The 22,041-nt window shown below is 34.4% G+C and overlaps 1 long non-coding RNA gene across 1 annotated transcript in view; it reads right to left on the reverse strand.

Annotated features, from left to right (window-relative positions):
* LOC149805637 (uncharacterized) overlaps nucleotides 1-13,118 on the reverse strand; it is a 57,230-nt gene extending 44,112 nt beyond the window's left edge. The window contains exon 1 of the long non-coding RNA XR_016414955.1: nucleotides 12,963-13,118. This is a non-coding gene — a long non-coding RNA (uncharacterized LOC149805637). The remainder of the gene's footprint in view (nucleotides 1-12,962) is intronic.
* Nucleotides 13,119-22,041: the final 8,923 nt, after the last annotated feature.

Genomic DNA, 22,041 nt, shown 5'->3' on the forward strand with positions numbered 1-22,041 from the left:
TCTTATTGGAAAATTCAAACGCCGGATTATTGTTTGTGAATAGCACAGAACTGTAGACCTTACAGCACTACAAAGGATACAGTATACGTCATCGTCTTCCATCTTAGATTCTTCGTGGGGACTCAAACTTGAATTCATTATTAGGACTTTTCAAATTTAATTAATGAATTATTCTTGGATTATTTTTGGATTTGATTCTTAAAACCGTAAGTTCTTTTTTCTAGGGAAATGCATCATTTGTTAAATTCTTCAAAGCTTGTTGTTTTCACTCTTTTTTTTGTTACTGTTTATTTGAGCTTAAACACGTAACATAAGAGTGAACAGTCACAAAAACCACGTCACAAACAATGTCATTGCAAAATCTCGTCAACCATTTCAACTCAGCCAGATAATCGGTCCTGTTCCTAGAAATGCAGCCCGCTAGGTCCAAACACAGATGAACCGACAATGGACGAGACTACAATGACAAATAGTGGATACTGCAGATGCGAACACATGACGAATTTGACAAAATCAGGTCCAAAAGTTTTTCTTTAGCCTAGCTCGAATGGGGTTTGGTCAGCTTCATTCTCCTCCAATGACCTAAATTTATTAAATTTATTAATATTATTTTTGTTATAATTATTATTAAAAGTACTTTTAATATTATTTTAACCTTTAATCCTTTATATAATTCATGATTTGCTTTGGAACGGTTTGTCTTCCAAACGTTTTTCTTCAATTCTCTATGTTTCCGTTTTTGCCTTCTATCTTTCGTATTGAAGTAATTGACATTCAAGTTTAAATGGAGGGTTCTATCATTCTTTTTTCCCTTGCATTTCTTTGCATTTGCTTTTTTAGAATATATGCCATTCATAGGCACAATATAATCGCTATTATGCTGACGTGCAATTAAAGCTTAAAACAAAATTGCATATTTAACAGCATGGATCTTTGTTTCTCGCTGAGGCAATTACGTCTGAGATGCTGAACTAGAAGCAAAAAATAATGCACCACTATTGATAGCGCTAGACGAAACAATCTCTTCGCTATGCCGTAGCTAACTCGACCACACCAAGGTGCAGTACGGTATGGTGCTGATAGCTTGCATCCAGTCTTGTTTGCTTTATTCATAGGCAAAATAGATCTTATTCTAGACATGAATTTATACACTGTTTTGTTCTTTTTCTTTGGTTTAGGCCTTTTCATTAATCTGGTTAGGTTTTCCTGTCTGCCAAAATGTAAGTATTGTTCTAAAATTTTATATATATATATATATATATATATATATATATATATATATATATATATATATATATATATATATATATATATATAATGGTGCAAAACGCTTAGATATTTTTGCAGTACATTCTGCTGTGGTATAACTATTAAAACTGACGTCTGGGATCAACTCGCAATGAATTGGTAGCTTGCGATATTTAACCTCTCTTGTTTGGAGGCAGGATATAATGTAAATTAGGGCCCGCTAGGATAACGGTCCGACAGATATGTCTATGTAGTGTTAAGTGGAGGAAATGATAAAGCAGACACTTGTCACAAAGTTTAGGAAATCTTGGGCTATCTGAAATAGGTGTCACAAAATTATATTTTCCAGAATAGCTATTAACAAAGACGGACTAGAGAGAATTATTTTGACATCGATGGAAGTGTTGAACTTCAGGTCTAAGAGAAAGAAGTTATTCGTAATTGATTCAGCTAAACAGCATAAAACGGAAGTCTAGGGCACTCGAAAGGAAATTAATACGTAATTTGTCTTGTTAAATAAATCGTTCAAGAGACGGAATTATGGAAAGTTGAAGACACCAGAAAGGAGAGATTCAGCTGCATAGAAAGAGCGAGTATCAAAAAGGCACAACGGTATTGTCTCCATCACGAACAATATGTTGATTGATGTAAGTTTGTAATTATTTGTTGATTTGTTGAATTAATACGTTTTAAATTGATACATGATTCTCCGTGAGTTTAGAAGCTAAAGGTTTGCATGCATATGTCTCGAATGTTATATGATTCATGTATTATATGAATTTGTTCGAATTACCCCGTTTAGATGTAATAGAAATCATGCATTGTAGGAATTTCAAGCTTTACTCTCATATCAAGTGTGAAAATGAATTTATCGACCGCTCCGATGGCTAGTATTTAGAGAGTCCGGCTCGGATGCTGGAGGTCGTGTGTTTCAAACCCCGGCCGTGTCATACCAACGACTTATAAAAATGGTACTCTCTCTCTCTCTCTCTCTCTTGCCGTCACTCTTTTATAGAATGCATATAATATTACTCAAATCCAACTGACATCAACTGACATAAAAATGGTACTAACAGCTACCTCGCTTGGCGCTCAGTATTAATAGGTCGGCCTGATGTCAGGATAAGGTGACTGTGTGGGACATTATGCTACATCGGCATGATTCCCCAGCGCTAGACATCACTGTAAACTGCCACACTACAGACATCATAACCATGTGATTTTTTAAAAGCTACGTTAGAAATCCAAATCACATACAAACACATAATTAATTTATCTGTCTTAAATGATAAGTGTAGCATGTATACTAAGAGTTAATTTAACTTTCTTTTTGTGATTGAATCGCTAATTAGCAAGTAATGTAGTTAAGACAAGATGTGAAGTCCATTAATTCATTTGTGAAATACAGCTGTGAAATTTCTTAATCGAGGAAATTCGGCATTTGTCAATCAACATCATTCAACTTGTGATTTACAGCCCATAATGGGACATTGTAGTTATCAATTAGGTCTAGTTATATCATGGTTCCGGTTGGGAATGCAAGTAACCGCTAGAGATACGGTACATTTATGTTACTAAGATTGGGTATCAGTCTCAGGTTGCGAACGTACCATATCCTTAGTCTGTTGAGTTGTGATAAGACTATAAATGAAATAACAAGAGTTTGAATATTGTTCGACGCCATATGTAAAAGAAAATCCCGACAAATATTTAGGATGCATTTTATTTATTTGAAGGAAAAATTAACTAAATACGTATCCACGTAATGTGAAAAGTCATCAGACAGCCAAATTAGTTTTGAGGAGAGAGAGAGAGAGAGAGATAGAGAGAAAATAAATACAGCAACGCTGATCTGTCACCAACAGCGATTTGGGAAGGACTGGAAACAACCGTATCATACTGACATGAATGCAATTTGAGTTTTATCAGTCACTCTATTCTAAGATGAAATTTGTTAATATGTATAGCATAATGGCTAATTGCAGCTGGCATAGATTTTGTAATTCTATTTCCAAGAGAAAGTGTATCTTTTAGATATGTCATGTTTTATATATATATATATATATATATATATATATATATATATATATATATATATATATATATATATATATATATATATATAATTTTGATTCTTTTGCAAATAAATATATAAATAAACTAGGAAATATTCAACTTGTGCTGTTCTAGAGGTTGCAGACATCAACAAATTTAGCGCTGTGATAGGCTGCAAATAGCTTTTCATTCGTGGTGCAAACATCTTATGCATCTGGGTGTGTTATACGCGTTTTTCAGTCACAATTTCCTACTGACGTTGGCTCAATATAACCTAACCATATATCACCATTTATATCTGTCTACATGTCGGTTATTATGGGTAATTATTGCTAAACCTTCCCATACAAATGACATTGGCTTGGGAACATCTATTGCCACCTATTCGATGGACAACGTAAAATTAACGGGGTATACATATTTCAAGGCGAAGACTCTGATATAATATGTTAAATTCTGAAATGGGTCATACTTTTGAAACAATATGGCAATGGCGCCATCGGGAAAGAGAGGTTTGCGCGGGCCGAATTAAGCGGCGAGATTTACTGTTATCGACATCACATAGCAGCTCTAGACTGTTCTCCAATATGGCGACATGTGGCGAGCGAGCGATTTACCTGGCTAACAACCAAAGAACTCCTCCACACCTGGTCGAGAGATACCGGTCTCTGCAGAAGGAAAGTTTAATCCACAATAAAATTTTATTGGGAAATATTTCAAATTGTCAGAGAACCCTGGTGATAAAGCACTTCCAACTTTTGAAGTCGCCGTGATTTATAATCCCGTTGACAAGCCTACTCTGATAACAACGATTTACGAGGCGATTGGATGCGAAAGCTAGGGATGGGGAGAAGTAGATCAAGCTTAATCACGTGAAGCATGTGCTTTATGGCTGTACATGAAAGGTTACAGACCATGTTTTTGTCAGGGGTGTACTTCATACTTAGAATCAATGTCTACGTCATCATTCAAAATGTCTTGGGATTACGTCCATCGTTGAGATTTAACAAGGTCGATTTACGTCACTGTTTTTCTTTTTAATGATCTCAATGTTTTCATAGAATCATTGCAGTAGAGACGTAGACTGACCCACTTTTATGACTTACTCTAACAACTTCCGGACGGGTATATAGTCAATATTTCTAACAGTAAAGTCCACAAAATACAATCATGAGTGCACCTTTGTGACATCATGCTTCTCCCTATTGCGAGGCTCTACGGACAATTATATTTTCATTGCTTCGTAAAATCCAATTATAAATCTATATTTTCGACGGTATATAAGCAACAATATATACCATAAAAAAATTTAAACATAGTATATCCCCTATTCAACGATTGAGTAAACATGAAAACAAACATTGAAACATTTGTACTGATACCCCTCCCCCTCCACATTTACCGTTGCCTGTAGACTATGATACGTTCTTTTATGCTTAGCATTCTCGTGTAGATAGTTGAGTGGTTGCAAACATATGATCACTGTTTTGAATCACTGTCTATTGTCATCTAAACTTTAGTTAACACCCAATGCAGACGCTGTCACTTCTGACGAATATGTGGACTCAGGGAGGCAAAATACAGTTCACTCAAAGTCTAAGGCTTTAAAACATGGTTTTGTGCGACAAGATTTTATAACGGTAATTAAGAACAGTTATTCAACTGAAATTCATCATTAAAAATTACACAAAATGTGATCAGTGGCATGCTGACTTCAAACAGTTTGATTTTGGTTATATTCTTTGTCTAACGTTGGTCAGGTTTTACGTTATATCATCAAGGATTCGTGGGAAAAGTTTTCAATCGTTCTGGAAAATTTGAACAATTCTAAAAAATATCGTGCCATAATGGTTATAATACATCAGCGTACTTAACATATAGCTTATATTCAATACATTCTGATATCTAGGACCATCTATTGGTGCGTTGAAAACACAGAGGTTCGTGTCTGAGCGACTTTTGCGTGTCGATTCTAAATCTTAAATTATGCTAGTTTATACTGCCTGACTGTCAACATGGAAGTAAATGTCTTCATCTTGCAACAGGTTATCGTCGGGACTGCTTAAAATAGTAACTAAAATCATACTTAAGTGAATCATTTAAGGTTTTGTATCATCTCCCTGCTCCACTGACCTTACATAGAGTGTAGTGTTTCCATCATTGTCAAGTTCGACGACGCTGCCATAATGTATAACTATCACTTCCATAAAATATAACAGTCACGGAATGGAGTGGCTTGAGAGAGCTCATGAACGGGGGAAATGAACCCTTTTGCTGCCAAATGAAAAATATATTTTGGGACAAGAGTGTAAGATATCTCCGATTCAACGCACCAACCCCATCCCGTATCATCCCACCCTACTCTCATACACAAGACAAAGATATACTTGGGTTCACGGAGTATTGTTATGGGGCCTACATTAGAGAAACAATGTTATTATTGTTAAATGCACCTCTACTTGTTTGGTTGTATCTTAAAATTAGTATTCTGATGCGATATATGTGTATTTTTTAAAATCTATTAATTGAATCTATTTTCTATATTTCTAATTTGGAAAATTAGTAGTACATTTCAATTATAAACAGTAATGAATATATACAACAAAGCATAAACGCTTGAATGTATTCAGTGTTTGGTATCATTGACACTGACAAGCACAAGTTTGTGTACAAAGGGCTGGTTGTTGTTGTTGTTGTTGTAGTAGTAGGGTTTAACGCCATTTTTCAGCACCCGATGGGCTATACATGGCGGCCAGTATTAATGGTGGAGGAAGAACCCGGGAAAACCCCGGAAAGAACCACCGACCCTCGAGAAGCTCCTGGCAAGCCTTCTCACATATCCACATTGGCCAAATCCGAGACTCGAACCTACGCAGACAGAGGTGAGATGGCAATGATCCGTAACGGAGAGCGCTTTAGACCACTCGGCCACACAAAGGACTGGAACAAAATTACAGTTTCTTAAAATTTAAAAATATCTCTTGTTTGAGACTCTAAAAAGGTGTAAAGAAACATGGCATTCCAAGGAAGCGCACGGAAAACATGCACTAACCTTTCCGACGCTCTGTTCGATGTTTTGGATCATATTCAAGAGTGTTTACTACAACTAGTACTTGACCATGTCACGTGGCAGTAAGGGATCGTTTCAAGAAAGGTTTACCTGTCTTATTTCAATCGACTTGATGTATGTATGTATGTATGCATACATAGCTTTAGACAAATCAGTTTGTCGTTTTGTGAATACAAATGTGTATTATTAGATTATTGCATATATATTACCTTATATAACACGATTATATAGCTATACAAAGAAACTAGCTGCTGGGGTTATCAAAGCTCTTTGAGTTCCTTGTTTTACTACTGGTTGGAACTTCTTCGCTAAGATCAGATGAATAGACAATTTCAGCAGAGTTGCCGGATCCCTGCCATGGGGCTAGTCCGATAGTATTCGTCGATTTTAAGCAAATTAAATGTAGTGCTGTATTGAACAAATACTTAGTATCTTATTTGGAGCAATTAAATGTAAAACTGGGATAGAAACCAATCATTCTGAGAATATTCTTTTCAATTACTGTGACCAGTATGTCAGTCAACTCAGACATGAAAAACAAATAACTGAGGTAGATTCTACTCCATTATCTTTGGTGCACTACATAGTTTTCAAGAAATTAAGGTTAAAAGCTTGTTTTTTATCGAACAGCGCCATCATGAAAAACAGATACGATTCATAGTAAGTTTTTACCTCTAAAGCTGCAACTAGCAATGTTGTGAAAAAGTTACGAATCTTTGGTCATAAACAAAGTAACGGAAAGAAGTAAAACCAACACGTTTTGTAAAACATAACGAATAATTTAATTATCTAAGTTTCAAAATGAAAATGAAAGGGGAACTTACAGCATTAATTGAAACAAAAATAATCCTAAACTGTTCTATTAAAGTCCAAAATAATCGAACGTTCCGAATGATTTTCAGATCCTCGAATGTATTGGTCAGCGAACAGCCCGGATACATGGCTTTGTCCAGAACTCCACTGAATAATTCACTATAGTGCCCGAGTAATATTTTAGTCCAGTGAATACTTTGTAGATCCAATGAATAACCTAAACAAATGTTTCATCTCAAATAATATCAAAACACGACATTAAAGGCCGATGTTACAACAAGGATATAAGAAATAAGACTGACCATATTGTCCAGCTCCACGTACTTGTAATACAAGCATAAGGGGCGAAATTCATTTTGCTACTACTAGCTACGTGACGTTTTGTAAATATTCCACAAAAGAACCTAACTGACCTAACCCATCCAATAGAAATAACTTAATTCTTCACAAGCCAATGAGAAATTACCCCAAAGTTGTCAACATGTTTTATTATTAACATTATTATTAATAATCATAAGCACTTACGTAAGCACCTATTTATAGATCTACGTAATCCCTGAATATCTAAAAATAGAATTCATACCCGTGTACCAATACGGATTATATCATATCTTAACCATAGATGATCGTTACAATGTAGTCATGAACAAAACTGACACATAATATAGACTCAGTCATGTACAAGAGTTACCATATCTATACAGATGTACATAACACCTAAAAATATTTTCCATCATGCGCGACTTGTTTTCATTTATGAGACCCCCTCTCCGACTATTCCAAACACTTCGACCAATTGTTTCAATCGACTAGATTAGAGGTAATGCAGAAAAGTTTGAATAAATCAAAATACCCATGGCATTGGATGGTAAACTTACGTTATTTTGAAAGATATATTTACTCACATATTGCAATGCAACCGCACTATGTATTTTCATCCTGCAGCTAAATAAACCGACTGTGTAATATATATTGCTCTACCGATCACGAAAAGAAAAACAACTAACCTATTTAAAAATCCTAATTAGTCATTACATGTATAAGCTCTTGTAGTAAGCTATAGAATTTCGGATTTTATAGATTAGATTTAGACTAAAGAAAATCAAGTTTGTTTTATACATGAGTTGATGGTCAATAGCTTTTAAATACAAATGTTAAACGCGAGCGATTTTTCATGAAATAAGTCGTGATTCAAAATCTGCACTGGTCTTTGAAATCTACTTCAGACTGGTGAACTGTTCATATCAGCAAACTCTTGTCATATCTGCGAATATCGTGGAAGTGATTAATAGCTCATTTCCGACTGCGGTTGCTTGAATGTCACAGCGCTTCAGTCCAACAACATGACAACAAATTGATCCCTTCAAATTACGCCCAGTATCTTTACACGATCCCGCGGAGTTTTACGTAATCTGGCGAGAGCTTATCTAGACAGAACTAATGAGGATTCCAAACATCATGGGCTAAAAGTCATCAAATCCGTGTTATCTCCCTCTATCTCGTTAGCAATCTTCATTTGTATTTCGGTCTTGGGCATGATCTCAAGGGTTACCTGGAGACCAATTAACTTTATTAGTCAGTTATACACAGCAAAACCAGCACGACCCTAAAAGCAGGCAACAGACTGAGTCAGAGAGCATGTTACCACAATAGTCTATATTGGAAACGAGAAAGGAAGTTGGAACAAAATCTGTGAAGACTCAGATATACAACAGGCACCAAGGAGAATAACATTTAAAACCAAAAATAAACTAATCAAGCATACAACATTTTAACCAAGGGAAGTATAGTTTAATTGTCTGGCAGGCCTATAGCTAACGTTAACGAGAAGACTTAACATAGGACCCAAAATCTGCATGTTTAACAACTCATGAACCAAGAGAATAAAATAATTGAAATAACTTTTACAACATCGTTGACGTCATGTATGTGCCATTAAAGGACAAATCACACCAATGAGATCTACAATTTGAATATTTTTAAACTTCGTACTATGGTTAATTAAAAGCAGCCCCAACCAATTGTACACCACCGACCTCCTTGTCGAGAAATAGTGGCGCCATCTATGTTTTCCTACGGACTATCGGAGAAAGCAATGGATAGATAAAAATCGAAGTAAATATGAGCACTATTTGGCGGAGTTTGTTTTTATTAATTAAAGTGGATATTGACGTTTTGTTTAAATGACATGTGTAAGAACTATAGCCATTAATAGTATTTTAAAAATACCAAACTTAGCTTCCCTAAACAGAATTAAGACTTCGATACACAAGCACATTAAACGCAGATGGAGTTTTCTAAAAACCTCGGTATAATGAGATAATTACTATTGGTTAAAAAAAGAAGAAATTCGCCATGTCACTGGCATTCCAAAGAAATGCGGGTACATATGTATATCCCTTGTAAGATGTTACGTCGTTACTAACTTACGCTGTGAAGTACAAATACACAACACTGTGAAGAGAATAGCGTGTCATCATTTCGCACTATATCCAAATAATATAGTTTACACTCCACATAAAGTCCAAAATTTAATATAAGTTTTATTCGGACAAAATACATGCTGAACTATATACAGTACACTAAATATCTCTGACTGCGAACGACGCGACCGATATGTACTCGCTTATAGGTCGGATTCAACTGCAAGCAACGTTGGCCCTGGTCTACTGTCGCATAATGTGCCAACATATCAAGGTACTTGTTCTTTGTTCTACCTCGAACAAATGCATAGATCCAGTTCTATCTGTGTATTATGCGACGTCAGATCTGGACATATGCAATGTGCAATTGGATCCGGTTTATAAGTGGGAACATTTTCTTTCTGGAAACGTGCAAAATCATTATTTTCTTATTAATTCATAATACTTCTGCCTTGTTTATACAAAGGGACATTTGCGAATAGTAGATAAGTATTTCCGTTTGTTGGATTTAGTACTTACGTCTGTTTTATTTTCATATAACGTCATTTCCTTTTTACTATGTTAGTCATAGACTGACGTTTTTCCGCCAATAATTAATCTTATTGTTTTGTTTTATTCATTTTACCATATCACCAGGATTATACAATAAACTATTCATTACTAAACTAACATCTTGAGGCCAAGAAGAAAAAGTCATGAATGAGTGAAATCAAATTTGCTGTATATATATTACATCAATATTTAAACCTTTTTCACTCATTTTTATTTTTATTTCTCGCAAGCAATATATGTTGACATAACATTTCTCAGTGCTATTAAAGTATTATATGTTCCATGTATGTATAAATTTACTTTGATCACCTTCAAATCTTGCATGTGTATCAATCCATCAACCGATCCATATCTCTCTCAATCTCTCTCTCTCTCTCTCTCTCTCTCAGCGGCATGTATTGTCTCGCTTTAAGAGAAAAAAAAATTCCCTAACGTAGCTCAAATAAAAAATGACAAATGAACAATTATGTTTTGACAAATCAAGAATGTGTTGAAGACGTAATGCTTGTAGGGAAGCATTATGTCGTCATATTTTTGAAAGATGAAAATATTTTGTGTTTGGTTGTTGGTTTTTGGAAATGGTCAACTGATTACATTTTACCTAATCTATACTATTTTAAAGCACCCCACCCCCCATCTCTCTCTGTCTCTCTCTCTGTCTCTCTCTCTCTCTCTTAGTATACATGCGTCTATTACGTAGCATCTTCTCGGTCATGTACAAACAGGCAATGAAGTTACCAACATGGCCATGCTTAACTCAGTCTCGGATCAAGGTTCTGACGTCTGATTGGTTAGTTTGTCCTTAGTCATTAGCCAGTAGAAATTTTCGGGCTAAGTCTGAGCATTAACATTTATTTGTAATTAACATAAGATGTTCCGTACCCAAACTCTAATCCTGACGCTGACTTTGTATCAGCACTCACGTTACTTGCATAATTCGTCTATTCATTGCAGACTTGGATCGTCGCCTTTTTCTATCTCAATCACTCATTTTCTATCTCAATCTCTCATTTGTTTATTGCTTTTTAATAAAACGATAAAAACCCTCACTAAATATTTTGGCCGACTATAAAGTTTTAAAGCTAAGGACATGTGCTTTACGTTATGGTGTATAAAGTACGACGCCATAGTAGACTACGCATCAAGATGGGTTTAAAGAGTAATGTAAGTTGTCTTTTAAACGTATGATTTGGCCTCAGCCGTAATTAAACTGCTGAAATCCATTGATTCTATCTCAGAGAACTTTTTCTTTATCAGCCTTTGCTTATATCAACACGGATGATCGCTGTATAAAATAATGATTTCAGCCGTATTGTTTAAAAAGATACTGTAGTGTTGTAGTTCCCTTAGTGTGCTGTCAAAGAGGTTAAATAATTAATTTTTTTAATTCTGTTTCACTGAAGACAATATTTTCACATTTCCCTTATAACACAAGAAAAATGTTGTCCTAAATGACACAGAACATGATACATAATAAATAATTAAAACAGCGAATAAGACAAAGAGCAACAAAGAATAATGAACGAAAGAAAAAGTGCGGGTATGTGTGATTAAAATTTTAACATAGTTTTAACAAATTTTCAGTCATATCGCTACGATGTTTGTAGTGTGGCAGTTTATAGTGATGTCTATCACTGGGGCATCATGCCGCTGATATTAAGCACGATGTCCCACCCAGTCACATTATCCTGACACCAGGCCGACCAGTCCTAAAACTAACATCTTAATGCTGAGCGCCAAGCGAGGCATTTAGTACCATTTTTATAAGTATTTGGTATGACCCGGCCGGTGTTTGAACCCACGACCTCTCGCATCTGACCACCAGGCCACCGGAGCGGTGAACGAAAGAAACAATAGACACAAGTACGAGCAAACAAAGATAAGGATAGAAATAATGACAGAAAAGTGCGAACAGATTGATATGTGGTCTTATGCTTGTACATATATACTTGTATATCACTTTCTTTTGAAGAATAGATCAAGTATCAGAATGTAACGAAGCACGTATCTTTAACAGGTTCCAGTAAATTATGTTGTCTGGAAAAGGTAGCATCACAATATCCTAATAGGAATGTTTTGATAATTAACTATTCAAACAGGTACGCGGCCAATTGATGACATATGTACAAGATCATAAAACGTGTAATACGCACCTAAATTCTAAAAATTGTATGGTTAAGTTGATGCTGCTCAAAAGTTACTATGACAAAAAGAATAAAGTAGATGATTAAACAAGCAACGTGAAACATGACTCAGTTCTAAATAACAAAGAGATGACACTTTCTAATGCATTTCGAAGTGTTAATATTACTAACCCATATGGAAAACCTTGTATCGTCTCTATTGCGTCCCCAGTGACATTTAATTTGCTTACACTTCTATGACAATTGATTCTATCAAACTGCAGACGACACAATGGTGTAAACATCATGCCGCCATATTGTTTCTGTCAGATTGGCAGACGCCATTTTGCATCTGCTGATGTCTAATGTCCTGCGATATTAAATCGAAGTTGTTCTGCACACGCGCGCGTCAGTGTAGCTTTAGAGTAGGCAAGATTTCATTGAGTATGATTGCTAGCTATATCGGATCAAATATGTTGGGCGCTGATCATCCAGAATTATAGACTGAAAAATAAATGGCTTGAATATGGGTGGAAAAAGTTCAAATCTGTATTTGTCATTTGATCCTGTCGACATGGAATTAAAAAATCTGTCTACATAACTGAAAATGCACTCAAACGTAACGACAGTAAATCATGTTCATATAATCTTTTCCGAAATATACGTAAATATATTTACCACTTCTTTTAGTATCCCGTCAGATCTTCTCCTGTACTGAAGTAATATGGCTATCTATACCAGTGATTGGTTACTACATCTGTAAAACAACATGAAGAAAGAAATTTAAAACGCTTTTGAAGCGTCTTTAGTTAGTCCCTTAGACAGACGGTTTGATTTTGTCTGATATCATTACAAACTAAACACACTCTGGCCAGTAGAAAGAGAGACTTTTATTTAAGGTGGTTCTGTCTGTTGACTTTGGGAGCCCTAGGAAAATAAAGTACATCAAATAAGGTTGAGGTATGTTTGCTTCTGCTCTTCTAGTATTGATCTGAGCAGAGACTACGAGCTGAGATAGCAGTTAGACAAGTGACGCTAGAGTCCTACTTATTCTTCGATGATGGTGCGTTAGGTATGTGAAATGGGACATCAAAGACAGGAGCGGTCACGAGATTGCACTGAACGAAGTGTCATCTTGATCAAGGCGAACCCTTTTTATATCACTGATTTAGAGGATTTCCAATATCTGGGCGTTATTTCCTTTCTTAATTCCTCATTTCTGAAGTTCATGGAACCAAGCATGTGATATATATCCGTATATATCTCACTTTGTATACGTACCTGTAAATGTAATCATACATACACATACAAGCGCGTACGTACGAACGTAAGTACAAACGTTCTTAGCAACAGGTATATTATTTGCTGGGTGTAACATACTTAGGGCATATACAGTCTCTGGTAATAGTAGCTGGACTAGTTGTAGTAGTAGCCTAAGCAAATATAAGTTGTTTGCACTTTGCAGTGTTTATTACTGTAACATTGAATCACGCAGTAACCACGACAATCAAGACCGTAAAATCTTGCACTTATCAAGTTTTGATTTTCTCTTTGGATAACATGGTCACCATTAACCTTTCCTGGCCGTAATATAAAGCCCGATTTACTGGGTTTTATGACCTCTTATGGTCTTAGCATGTCGGATATAATAGCGTTCAATATTCCTCATATACAATCATAAATGTCTCATTCTTCAGTTGGCCAATTGTAAACTCAAATCATTACTGGTTTCCAGATAAGGATATTTCGAACTACGGCTCTCCTATAGTGAATTTGACCATAGTTTTAAACTGTTCGTCGATGAAGAGTTTACAAAGACTGTGTGTTTGCTTCCTATAAAGGTTTATATATATATATATATATATATATATATATATATATATATATATATATATATATAATATATATAGCTGTTTACGCTACAATTTATCCGCTACCCCACCCTCTTTTGTTAACCTCGAGAACCTGACACTGTATACTTCTTGCTTAACAAGGACATTATATATATATATATATATATATATATATATATATATATATATATATATATATATATATATATATATATATATATATATATATATATATATATATATATATAAAGAATACAAGTAATATGGCGAATAACAATCTTTTCAAGTGCACTGAATCCAGCAAGGGATCCCTGTCAGGGATTGATTAAGATAAAAATGCAATAAACTGACAACGAACAGTGCGAAACTTGCATCTATCTAGCCTGAGCGCTTTTTCAAAGGCAAATACAAAACACAGACAAAACAAACAAATAAAACAGAAAAACGGTTATGTTTGCGAAACTTTACGTGCTGGATAGATACTATTTTGGCACTGTTCGTTGTCAGTTTATTGCATTTATATATATAAAAGTTAAAAGCACAGTAAATTCTAAGAAGAAATACTTAACTCTGTCAAAACAAATATATATTGGTCAGTTTTAGAGCGTAAACCACAAAATGAAATAAAAAAGAAGAATTTACAAAAGAATATTAAATAAAAGAAAGATTTTTATTTACATTTATGAAACGCATAACTAATAAAAACAATAGCATTCAAAATTATGGCATATACACAATTACAAGTACGGTAGGAGGGCCTCTCCAAATGGTCTGAAAAGATCAACAAGGGAAAGCACCCTCCCCCCAAAAAAGTAAACCACACTCATTGGAGGATATATTTTTAGTACCATGACACATTATTTGCTGTATTCATTTATGCACTACTTGTGGAAATGAAAGGGCATGGCTATTCTTTCTATTCTGATATGAACTTTTTTTTTATCTGGTATCCGATTTTTTCGTTACGACCTTTCGCCTTCATCTTTTCATTGCTTCAAGTGACACGCACTTCAAACCTTACGCACCTGTGCGTTAAATGAGATGGCAGTCCCAGTTTATTCCTCCTCTCTTTTTCCGACCATATACCACAACAAAACATCGATTTCCGCAGACAAAGTCCTCTTTGAAGAGGCAAATTAAAAGCGCACTTATCTTTTAATTGTCGAGAGAGCCTGTTTAAGACCCGAATAAAGCCGTTTTCCTTATAAACCACCCATCTTATTGATTTGCAATAAATTTGAGAAATGCTTTCGCCATGAACCTTCCATTTTCATTTTACTGAACATTTTACAACCGTGTCAGCAGATGCTTTCTGTGTTTAAATCTAGACTTAAACATCGTCTCCTTCACTTATATTTTATTTCTTGAAATTTGATAAATTAAGTATGGATTGTCCAACGAATAAATATTTAGTTAACTCGTAGTAGAGGCATTAAAATTTGTTTGTTGTGCATTAAAAGATAAGGACATCGTATGTGAATGAAAATGCATCTGAAACTTTTGTTCAATTTCAACTAAAATATGCTTTGTATCTTAAGCCTTCAATCTCCATATGTTATGACTTCTATATGGATAAGTGCATTTAACTTAAATACTTTGTATTTACAACGTATGCAGTATGGGGAAGCTGTGGCTCTGTGGTTAGCGTGCCGACATGGTGCAGGTTCGATTCCTACCATTAATCAACCTGGGTCGGCTAACGTGGTGTGTCCTTGATCAAGACCCTTTACTCAATTGCCTGAGCACGAAATAACCTACCTGTGTTGCTGTGCTGTCTATCTTCACCTCAGCAACGAAGTATGTAATATGTATTATGTTCCGGTGTACGCTAAAATTAGAATTATCAGATTTTAACACTATTGTTTCAGATTTTTACAAGCATATGTACTAAATTCAGCTTCCACTGAGAACGAAATCAAAGATTTACTAGAATTTATGCGGTGATAACAAAGGTGCATTGTAGTTTAATTTGTTACAAGTATGTTGGTTTGACGCCAAATTTGTGATGCCATGTAGATTTGTCATCTTATTATGCATATATGTCTTTGAAAATCTTATAAAATGATGATTAGATTCCTTGTATGTTATGGCTACAATATAATAAAAGATCATTACCCCCTCCCCCATTTATTTCATTGTATATTTCTTTAGTGACCGCCAGTGCTTCACGCTTATTGCAATGTTTTCTTATTCATTGGAGTGTTCGTTCTAAGTACAACACCTCCCGTTTATCAGTGTTACGTGTGCATAATCCCGACAACAGTTAAATCCCTGCATAACCGATATAGTGCATATTTGTAAACTTGATACCAGGATATACACGCTGGACAAAGCTTTGAGCCAAGAAACCGGTATAAATGACAGGCCCTTGGGCCTATTGATCCAAACATCGAGACTTTTCAAAGGAACAGTGGCGGATCTCAAAAGTAAGTCTGGTTCTGATAGTAGTAACGTTCAAATCGGGTATTCTATTGACCATGAAACAACATTATCAGTACTTATCGCTGTCAACGTACCCCGCCTCTTCTAGAACCTGAAAGAGCGGTGATAGACCGCAATGTCACCGTTGACCGTTAGGTCCGGGAGAAAAGTCCAAAAGAAAAAGAACCAGCTCTCCGGTGACTTCTGTTCAATATTGACAGAAATCGGTTTTGTTGTAAATAATTTCACAGAAACTCTAAACTTTCCGTCTTTATTGTCCCCTATCCATCACAATTTACATTTTTGTGGGGAGAAAAATACTCGTGTACGTAGAAGTAGTATTTGCATTTGACAGACGTTAATTCCAAGAATGCATACACACTCTAACATAAAGTTGTATTATTTAAATTTTGCTTACGTTAATTTCAATGCAGAGTTCATACTCCACCGCAGCAAATCCTATTAAACTCGATGGACTCGTTTTTAAATTTCAAGAAATACAATACACATTAACGGGAAGATGTTTTACGTCATTATTTAAATCTAGACCTCATAATCTGAAACAATTATAAAGTGTTGTTTAGGAAGATAAAGATGATGCCAGTCTGTAAGAAAGAAAGTCATCCTTGTCGCATATCTTATGCTCGTATTTATCCAAGGGCCCACGATAAAACTGAACCTAATTAACATCAATACCAAGGTAGCAAGTTTGTAAGTACATTTTATTTAGTCGATATTTTGAATCATTGGTCAAATGTGGTAATGTATCGTTTATTAGTCTTCTGTTCTGTCTTTGTATCTCACCCATATACCTACTAAAAAATATGTGTGTGTGTGTGTGTGTGAGAGAGAGAGAGAGAGACTGTGAATCGAACGAAGAAATGTTCTCAACAGTTTTTTCTTCCTACAAGATTTTGCGAATAATTTGAAATATCAAGAAAGGACAGCGTTGTATTGGAGCTGTTATTATATAATTCATTACTCACATTAAGTGGATATGAGTAATGTTAGTCCATTTAAACATTATTGTTTTTAGGTAACTGAAAAATATATATATTTCTTTAACTGATTTTATTTCAACTTATTACTATTATTATTATTATTATTATTATTATTATTATTATTATTATTATTATTAATGTAGCATGTTAATAAAGAAATTCGTTTTAAATAACTATTTAAATATCAGGTCACTTTAATCATATTTTGGTATAATATTTTGTTCGTATATATTCATCTGACCTGAATTTTTTGCTATCGTAATAACTGTCACGGTTTAAGGGTATTGTTTGAGGCTTTTTACTTCTTTTTTTCGCAAATTCTTTTATGTTACAAAATATAACAATGGGTTTATAATTTTTAAGCAGTCCGAATTTGTGTCAATCAAAGTATGCAATATAACTTTCTATTTTAGTCATCTCAGGAAGCAGACCTGGCCACTTTCATTATCTCGAATCCTGTCTTGGAGAAAATATATCCTCGCTTCCTCTCGTGTATGCTAATTTTAAGAATTGTTTAGGTTCAATTCCCCCTTATGCTAGTTCAGAAAGAGGTGCTAATGGGTTCAGAATTCCTAACAACAGACTTGGGAACGGTTTGTTTGTTTATCTGTGCTCGTAATGTAGCCTGCACTCTTCTGGAATTATGCGACTTCCGTTCCGCCGAGAGATCTGAAAATAAAAAGCCAAAATGTACACACCAGCTCTGTGATTGAAATAGATTCGATAACCAAGAATTTTAACACATGAAAAGGGGTAAATGGTCCTTTCACCACCCCTTTTCTGGATAAAATGACTCTATACTATACCATTCAGTTAAATATATACATTTACAATAGACAATGTTTACCTAGTGTCAGTTTTAATAGGTACCTAAAAATGAGTGAAAGAGAAAATTTAGCTGTCAAAAATGTTGCTAGCAAAATTTATAGCATGTAAACAACAAACAACCTGAGCATTTGCGTACCTCTGTCACTTAAACTTAATTGAAACTTAAATTAACACCTTTATTGTAGAGTAATAAGTGGTATACAGTATGTTAACACACCACAAAATATACTAAAATCTATGTTTTGTATAACATGTTATGTGTGTTCCTTTTTTGGCAATATATAATATAAAATAGAAATATTATGGATTGTTTCCTTCTATAACAGGAGACAAAATATAACTATTAACATTGTTACATTTTTGTTTGTATTTTACGAGCGTTAACATTTGTTTCTCTGATCAAGATTAGCATCAATATCAAGGTCGATCGATCGATAGGTTACTAAACTGAGGAAATGCATTTTTATTAATTTAATCTTTTTTTCTATCTTCTATTATACATTTACTCCCAAGTCAGAACAACGTTGGACGACGGTTAACTGCTTTAATTTCCTATGTTCTCTTCCTTTAATAATTCTATATGGAATTTCATGTTCATTTTCATCGACTAATGCCAATTTGGCTGTACCATCAGACTTTATGATATAAACGGAGAGCGAAAATATGTGTTGGTAACTCCGATTTAGACCCTTCATCAAAAATTTCAAATAATACATGCAAGAAGCTGAGAGAATTGACGAGATGTAATTATTACGTATATGTAAAGAGAATTCATATGATGTAATTATTACGTATTTGTACAGAGAATGGATGTGATATAATTAGTACTTATATGTACAGATAATGAATGTGGTATAATTAGTACTTGTGTGTTCAGAGAATTAATGTGATGTAATTTTTACTTGTACGTACAGTATTTGCATGTACAGAGAACGTATGTCATATAACTGGTACTTAAATGTACAGAGAATAGATGTGATGCAACCATTGCTAAGCATGTACAGATAATTGATGTGGTGAAACTTTTACTTGGTATGGCCAGATAATTGATGTGATTCAACTATTACCTGTATGGACAGATAATTGATGTGATATAACTATTACTTGGTATGTTCAGATAATTCATGTGATATAACTATTACTTGGTATGTACAGATAATTGATGTGAGATGACTATTACTTGGTATGTACAGATAATTGATGTGATGAAACTATTACTTGGCATGTACAGATAGATGATGTGATGAAACTATTACTTGGTATGTACAGATAATTGATGTGATATAACCATCACTTGTATGGAGAGATAATTGATGTGATATAACTATTTCTTGGTATGTACAGATCATTGATGTGATATAACTATCACTTGTTTGGCTCCATGAATGATGTGACATAATTATCACTTGGTATGTACATATAGTTCATGTGATATAACTATTACTTGGTATGTACAGATAATTGATGTGATGCAACTATTACTTGGTATGTACAGTTACTTGATGTGATATAGGTATTACTTGGTATGTTCAGATACTTAATGTGATATAATTATTACTTGGTATGTTCAGGTAATTGATGTGATATAACTATTACTTGGTATGTACAGATTATTGATGTGATGCAACTAGAATTTGGTATGTACAGATAATTCATGTGATATAATTATTACTTGGATGTGATGTAACTATCACTTGTATGGAGAGATAATTGATGTGATATAACTATTACTTGGTATGTACAGATAATTCATGTGATATATTACGTGGCATGTACAGATAATTCATGTGATGTAACTATTACTTGGCCTGGACAGATAATTGATGTGATGAAACTATTACTTGGTATGTACAGATAATTGATGTGATATAACCATCACTTGTATGGAGAGATAATAGATGTGATATAACTATTTCTTGGTAATTACAGAGTATTGATGTGATATAACTATCACTTGTTTGGATACATGATTGATGTGATATAATTATCACTTGGTATGTATAGATAGTTCATGTGATATAACTATTACTTGGTATGTACAGATAATTGTGTGATGCAGCTATTACTTGGTATGTACAGTTACTTACATGTACTTGGTATGTTCAGATACTTTATGTAATATAATTATTACTTGGTATGTACAGGTAATTGATGTGATATGACTATTACTTGGTATGTACAGATAATTGATGTGATATGACTATTACTTGGTATGTACAGTTACTTGATGTGATATAGGCATTATATGTACTTAGTATGTTCAGGTACTTTATGTGATATAATTATTACTTGGTATGTACAGGTAATTGATGTAATATGACTATTACTTGCATGGAGATATAATTGATGTGATTATTAATTGGTATGTACAGACAATTGATGTGATGCAACTAGTACTTGGTATGTACAGATAATTGATGTGATATAATTATTACTTGGTATGTACAGTTAATTGATGTGATATAACTATCACTTGGTTTGTACAAATAATTGATGTGATATAACTATTACTTGGTATGTGTAGATAATTGATGCGATGCAACTGTTAATTGGCATGTACAGATAATTGATGTGATATAATTATTACTAGGATGTGATATAACTGTCACTTGTATGGAGAGATCATTGATGTGATATAAATATTCCTTGGATGTGATATGACTATCAATTGTATAGAGAGATAATTGATGTGATACAAATATTACTTGGTATGTACAGATAATTGATGTGATGTATTGACAGATAACTGATGTGATGAAACTACTGCCTATATTTTTTTTATTGTAATTCAATGATGGCGTGTTGGATACCTACCCACGCCAGCATGGGTAGGCTGCTGCGATGTGTGAAAGGCACGTAGCTTCCAAATCCTTGGCATTATATAGATAACGAAGCGCTCGCAATGACGCTGAAAAGCAACCACAAAGCATCATTTTAAGTTCAACTACAATGCACCATTAACAGTCACACTTCCAGTGCAAATCATGCCAACAGAATCTTTTCGGAATCTTCATATAATTTGCACCATTCTGTGGATATTAAGTCTTCATTGTGTCACACGCTGATATTCACCTAAAATCAGTCACAGCACGGTGTGTGTGTGTGTGTGTGTGTGTGTGTGTGTGTGTAACATGCATAAAATGGTTATGTGCAGGATTAAGTAACGACTTTCTTAGAGATAGCATCAGTTCAATTGACTATTTAGTAATAGTAGATCTTTTGTAGTGCTGGACGAAATAGATATTTTGTATTTGATCCTTGCCAGTCTTAATTGGTCTTCCATACCTAAAATCAAAGTATTTCACATTTTTATTTGATTGCAAATATAGAGACTTTGTGTAATTATGAGTTTGATCCAGTAATTGATTTCAAGTCAGCAACTTTGGGACAATTTATTGATTGCAAATTGAAGATTTAGTTTAGAAACGAAACACGAATTTTTCCCTATTAAAGCGACTATTATGTTCAGTCAGGGAAGAAATCCAGTTGTCCTGTGTGAGGTCCGCAAACTATATTGATATGGAGACAGATGTGGTCAGGTGGTAATTCAATAGTCAGCATCGTAGTACACTAAATATGTATGTGCAGTCATTACCGTACATTCACATTATACACACATATATACACTCCGCCAACACTAACAGTAGACTGCAG

This window comes from Sinohyriopsis cumingii, chromosome 2 (genome assembly GCF_028554795.1).
Source record: "Sinohyriopsis cumingii isolate HCF-2022 chromosome 2, ASM2855479v2, whole genome shotgun sequence".
Lineage (NCBI taxonomy): Eukaryota > Metazoa > Mollusca > Bivalvia > Unionida > Unionidae > Sinohyriopsis > Sinohyriopsis cumingii.